The sequence below is a fragment of the Triticum dicoccoides genome, chromosome 5B (assembly GCF_002162155.2).
Source record: "Triticum dicoccoides isolate Atlit2015 ecotype Zavitan chromosome 5B, WEW_v2.0, whole genome shotgun sequence".
Classification (NCBI taxonomy): Eukaryota; Viridiplantae; Streptophyta; class Magnoliopsida; order Poales; family Poaceae; genus Triticum; species Triticum dicoccoides.
This window is the reverse complement of record NC_041389.1, coordinates 466,644,900-466,651,661: the sequence shown is the minus strand read 5'-3', so window position 1 is coordinate 466,651,661 and position 6,762 is coordinate 466,644,900. Positions and strand designations below refer to the sequence as shown.

The window sequence follows — 6,762 nt, the reverse complement described above, 5'->3', positions numbered from 1 at the left end:
TTTACTAAAATTATTTTCAATGAACCTGAAATGCCCTTCTAAAAAGTCTAACCTTTTTGTTTTGGGTTAGAACCTCTGACAAAATGGGTTCACATTTTTCCAGGACACATAAGGTCATTGGATTAAATCATTACTAATTGCATTTGCGCATATAAATGCTATAAAATATTTTAAATGCCCAAATAATTCTGAAAATAAGTGTGGGCTGTTGGAAATAATCTAAACAGAGCCCCTGATTATTTTCAGGATTTTTAAAGATGCCTAAGTATTTTTAATAAAGCCACACAGTTACAGAAAAATAGAAAACAGAAAATAAAAGAGAAGGAGGGAACTTACCTGGCCGCAGCCCACCTGGCAGGCCCAACGCTGTGCTGGCCCATGCCAGCCAGCTGCTTCGTCCTCGCCAGGCAGGCACAGAGGTGACGCCGGCAAGCACGAGCTCGCCACGGCGCCACCTGCTTGCCGCCCGCGCCCCTGGACACCTGGGTGAGCTCCACATCGCCACCCCGACCCCGTGGACACCTCACTCGCCCCCTGCCTCTCTCCCTCGCTCTCCCGCACCATGGCCGACGTTGCTGCGCCCGCGCCACCGTAGTTCTCGTGTCCTCCATCGTCCCCGCGCCGCTCCACCAAGTCCAACAGCTTCACCGTCGTCGTCTCCGTCGAGCAGCCCGAGCCCCGAGCGCTCGCGCGCCCTGCTTCGTCCTCTTCGAGCTCGACTTCACCGAGCACCGCCGCAGATCCCCTTCGTCGTTGCCGCCGCATCAGCTCGTCCCCGACCGCGCCGTTTGCTCCTACGTGACCGCTGTGAGCTCAGTTGCCTCCCCATCCTCTCCGTTTGCTTTCTTGTGCACCGTAGCGACTGCACGAAGCTCCACTGCACGCGCCGCCGCCGAGCTCGTCGCCGACGTGACTCCGGCCACCCACTGGCCACACCCCCATGTCCAACACACTCCCCGAACTCGCAGGAACCCGTAGCACCACTCCACGCGCCTCGCCGTACCCCGTAGCTTCGGGTTCGACTTCACCCGACTCCGGCGACCGCCAAGGTCGTCGCCGGCGACGTTCCCGGCCACCCCGAGCTCCACCACTGCCACCAAATGACGCGGCTCGTTCCCAGCTTCGCGTAAATGGTCTCCACCGTCCATTTGGTCGCCGGAGCACGAAAACGCACTTCCACCGCCGTGTCTGGCCTCGCCGGCGGCTAAACGCCGGCGGGTTTGACCCCGTTGACTTTGACTGGGCGGGCCCAGGTTGACTACCCCCTGAGTCTATGACAAGTGGGGCCCGCTCTGCTAATTAACCTAGGATTAGCACTAACTAATTTTAGTTAGTTTAACTAACTACTGACACGCGGGACCCACTGGTCAGTTTGACCTGGACCAGCTCCGTTGACTGATGACGTCACCCTGACGCAATGTTGACGCATTAATTCAATTACTGGAATTATTCTTATACCGGAAATTCCAGAAAATAGTACAAACTTCAAAAATTCATAGAAATTGATCCGTAACTCCAAATGCAAAGTTTTATATATGAAATTTGATCAGAAAAATCCAATCTTTCCATCTGTACTAGTTTCATGCATGTCAGAACACTTTAACCTTGTTGTTTAGGTGAAACAAGCAAATGCACTTATATGACCTCCTATTATGAGCTAGCATTTGAATCCTTGATTCAAATGTGCTCAAACTATTCTGTCCTAAGTTGCACTAGCCCAAACACACTCATTTTGCCATGTCATTGCATGCATCATATTGTTGCATATTGCCATGTGGTGATTGTGTTTCGATGTGTTCTTCGTGGTAGGTTCTGCCTCCGAGGATATTCACGAGTATCCAACTGAAGGGCAGTATTCCACTACCACTCCGTCAGGCAAGCAAAACCCCCTTGTTCATTCTAATACAATCCCACTCTCTCGCTCCTGCTCTTTTTTACTGCATTAGGACAACAATGATTCAACTATTACTTGCTGCGGTAGCTGAACCCCTTTATCCTCTGCATGACCTGTCATTGCCACAGTAAATAGATGAAACCCACTAGCATGAGTAGGAGTTGTTTGAGCCCTGTTGTGCCTACTCATTCATGCTTGTTTGTCATGCCTACTACTGCTTAGAGTTGAGTCAGGTCTGATTCATCGGGGATGAATTGGAATGTGGTGAACATGTCCTACTGTGTGTGAGCTAAGTGTGTGAACACGATTTGGTAAAGGTAGCGGTGAGAGGCCATGTAGGAGTACATGGTGGGTTGTCTCATTGAAGCCATCCTCAGGAACTGAGTTCTGTGTTTGTGATCCATGAAACAGTTACTACCACGCATTGGGCCCGAAACCAATGGACCCTCTCGGCTTCTTAATCACCCTTGTCCTCTGTCAGGCGTTGCAAGTAGTTTCTGGTGTTTGTAGTATGCTGGAGGCCGTGCGCAGCGCTGACCGGAGGGGTGGGCTGTGATGCGGTAGGCACGTGGCACGGTGTACCGGGCGCCCGTTTGGTGTCTCGGGAACCCTGCACACATCGTTCGGGGCCGTATGTGGAAACCTCGGCCGGACTCCCTGCGGATGAAACCTAAATAGACGATAAACCTGGACTAGAGACTTGAGTGTTTAGGTAGGTCGTGGCCGACACCCTCGCTGGGCTTCCGCTTGAAGGTTGCCGAGTACATGTCGTGTAAACGGCGGTAAGTGGTGAGAGCGTGTGTGAAGAAGTACACCCCTGCAGGGTTAACATCATCTATTCGAATAGCCGTGTCCGCGGTAAAGGACTTCTGGGCTGCCTGTACAGTTCATAGACAAGTGAAAGTGGATACTCTAAAATACGCAAGATAAGTGTAAGTGCTATGGATGGCGTTCTCTTAGGGAGACGGGAGCGGATCCATAGTGGTGTATTGATATGGTGAATATGTGGACTCGTGTGCGCCACCTCAAAAGAGTTACTTGCAGTCGTAGTTCAGGATAGCCATCGAGTCAAAGTTGGCTTGCTGCAGTTAAACCCCACCATCCCCTTTGTTGATAATGATGCATATGTAGTTAGTTCTGATGTAAGTCTTGCTGGGTACATTTGTACTCACGTTTGCCTATTTTACGTTTTTTCCAGAGACTCCCGTCTCACTAGTAGTTCCGCGTGGACTTCGACGTTTAGCTTGTTACCTCAGCTACGATCTTGTGCCCTCGACAGGATCTGGTAGATAGTCAGGCTTCTCAGCCTTTTTCTTTTGTAGATGTCTGTACTCAGACATGTTAAGCTTCCGCTTGTGCTTTGACTTGTATGCTCTGAATGTTGGGTCGTGAGACCCATGTTTGTAATATCTCGCTCCTTGGAGCCTCTTGAATAAAATACTTGAGTTGTAGAGTCATGTTGTGATGCCAAGTTGTATTTGCACATATCGAGCATATTGTGTGTATGTTATTGAAATGCTTGGTATGTGTGGGATCTGACTATCTAGTTGTTTATCCTTAGTAGCCTCTCTTACCGGGAAATGTCTCCTAGTGCTTCCACTGAGACATGGTAGCTTGCTACTGCTCCAGAACACTTAGGCTGGCCGGCATGTGTCCTTCTTCGTTCTTGTGTCTGTCCCCTCGGGAAAATGTCACGTGATGAATACCGGAGTCCTGCTAGCTCAGAGTTACAGCCCGGTTCACCGGAGTCCTGCTAGCCCAGTGCTACAGCCTGGATTCACTCGTTGATGACCGACACGTTCGATGCTGGGTCATGAATGCCTGTCCCTGTAAGTTTGTGCCACTTTGGGTTTACAACTAGCCATGTCAGCCCGGGCTCCTTATCATATGGATGCTAGCGACACTATCATATACGTGTGCCAAAAGGCGCAAACGGTCCCGGGCAAAGGTATGGCGACACCCGTGGGAATACCGTGCGTGAGGCCGCAAAGTGATATGAGGTGTTACATGCTAGATCAATGTGGCATTGAGTCGGGGTCCTGACAATTACATCTCTAAAGGCTTGGTTTCAGCTAATATAAAACGGAAAGAACTCACCCCCTACTCAGTTGGGAACGGGAAGGGTCAGAAATTAGTTAGTTTAAGGCTAGTATCTGACAGTTGAACTGCTAAAATATCTTACAATTCGATGTGGAAAAAGCTATAAAAAAGGCTAAGTTTGTGATTGGTAAACTATGGAATATATTTTATTAATTTGGTGAGAAGAAATGGCTGCGGAATATGCAAAAGTAAGTTATTCCAAGCAGTTAAAAAGGCAAAAAATTATTTGTTTAAATGGAACTATCAAAATCTACGGCGGCACCAGGCTACTCTGTTCTTTGATAGCATGACATAATTTGACGGCTACTGGAAACGAAAGCAAGATGCAGGACAGGAACTTTGGGAGATGCTGAATATACCTGCATGATATAATCAGGCCTGTTAGACTGCTACATTGTATACTTTCTCAGTCTATGTGAAAACAAGCTCAGCGTTGGGTGGATTTCTCAATTTAAGTTACTTGCTACGAAACAAAGCAGATCCTTATGCTTCAGGAGCCAGTGGTGATGCTCGTTCCTCTTGCAACAGCGCACGGGTACATTGAGAGGTGCTTTGTGTGCCAGCACTACTAACCGAAGGTTGTGCGCCACATCCTCGAATATCCAGTTCTGTCAATATGGCCAGTATATGTAATCGGCTGGCCATGAATGGTTGACTTTCTATGACCCCCACACTGTCAGATGATAAAGATGGAAGATCCATCTCCAACCTCTCCAGACACTCATCCATCTTTTTCAGCAGGTTCGTGGACATTTCCTGCAACTCCCACACCCATGTGTCGGTACGCTTACGCTCCCTGCTGTACACATTCTTTGGCATCCAAAGGAGTACCTGCTGGCGCAAGACTTGAAAGAAGTTTGAGAGCTCCTCAAGGTCTGTCCTTGACACCATCATGGGCTCTGATCCCAGTCCATCCAGAACCAATTCAACTATTTCTCTGGCAAACGGGAGGACCTGCTCGATCACCTTGGTAGGAGATTTGGAGGCAACGAGCCCTGAGAGTGGCAAGCAGAGCACCGATGCAAGTGTATGACGGCATGACTTGTAGAGGGGATCCTTATTGCCCGCGGCCAGAGAAAGCAAGCGGCAGAATTTCAGCAGCACCGGCGCCGTGACGAGCCTTACATTGGGCGGTAAGGTCGCAGGGTCGGTGCTGAGAAAGCACCTGATGGCGCGCTCGGCGTAGACGCGAGAGGAGGAGGAATCTGAGAGGTAGAGGTGAACCAGCGCGATGGCGGCGCCCGACTGGAGGAAGATGTCGAGGTGCTCCTCGGCGCCCTTGGCCCAGAGATCATTCCGGTTCTGCTCGCTGCCGAGGTCGCAGCAGAAGATGTACTCCTTGACGAGGTCTTCCAGGGTGTTGGCGGTGGCGGTGCCGGCGTCCCAGGAGGCGGCGGTGGCGGCGATGTGCGAGGCGGGCTGCCAGGCCTTGGGGTGCGGGGTGGAGCGGAGGCGCGCCGCGAGCTGGAGGGTGGAGTCGGGCGGGAGGCCGAGCGAGGCGACGGTGGCCTCCGGCTCGAGCTGGCGCCCCGCGTGGAGGAGGCGCAGGTCGCGGCCGTAGCCGCGGTCGGCGAGGTGGGCGAGCACGGCGGCGACGGTGTCGTCCGCGGCCGCGTGCATCGCGATGGTCTTGGAGTCGGTGGCGCGCACGAAGAAGTGGAGGCGGCGGGAGGGCGGCGCGTAGAAGGACGACGACGCGCCCGCCGCGCCGGAGTGGGCCGTCGTGGCGGCCGTCGTCATCACGGGCGCCTTGGAGGGGGTCGGGAGGGCGGGCTTCGCGGCGGCGCTTGGCGCGGCGGCGGGGGAATCGCGGAGGGGGCGAGGGTTTTGCAGGGGAGATTGGGGGACGACGGAGGAGAGGGGCTGTTCTGTTTTGCTCGTGGTCAAGACTCTCTCTGCCCCCGTTCTGCTTTGAGGGCATTCCTTTTCTTTTTTCCTTTTGCAAAGACCAGTCCATGGCAATGATACAAAAGCCGGTCATCCAAAGCTAGCCACAAATGTTTGAAAACATTTTAAACAGAGTTTGAAAAAAATGACACAAATTTAAACAAATTGAACGATTTTCGTTCAAATTTGGATAGCTTTTACATAAAACCAGACGTTATTTCGTCCGGTGAACTAAAAAAAACTACCCTATATTTTATGGTGACCTCATACGTCATTTTGGGCAGATAGGTGGCTCCACTGTCACTGTCGTCGGAGTCGTCGGGCATCCACTGGCGGAGGGCGGGTGTCGCGGCAGGGCTTCCCTGTCGTCCTCAGGGATGGTCTTCTCCGTTTGCTCCTGCGCCGCACGCAGTGCGGCCGCGACCACCGTAGACGTGGTTGGGGAGAGACGGGCGGCTGCGGCGGTGGTGGTCTTGCAGAGAGACCACTCCAATACTTGGCCATCTAATCGTCGAGGCGACGGAGACGGCGCTTGCTCCTCTCCGCTATGGTCTTTGACCGATGCATAACCCAAGCCGTTGCGAGCTCCGGGTCGTTGGTGATTTCTAGCGGTGGGACGTCAGACACCGCGAACTCCGCCTCGCACGAGGTGTTGCGCCTGCCCCGCGGACGCAACTCCCTGTCTGCGTACTCCTGCGTCGTCATGGCGCTTAGGGAAGACGATTTGTCGTCGTTGCTCCCTTTGCGATGGCCGCCGAGGTAGTGCAGTATCCGACCGCGCACTTTTCACGGCGATCGTGTGGGGCAGACAGCCACCAACGCGACTAGGCGATGACAAGAGCCGCTCCTCCTTAATGTGGTTGGGAGGCGGCGGTGACAAT

At 52.5% G+C, this 6,762-nt stretch overlaps 1 pseudogene; it reads right to left on the bottom strand.

Moving 5' to 3' along the window:
• Positions 1-4,251: 4,251 nt before the first annotated feature.
• LOC119309754 lies at positions 4,252-5,734 on the bottom strand (annotated as a pseudogene).
• Between the last annotated feature and the right edge of the window lie 1,028 nt (positions 5,735-6,762).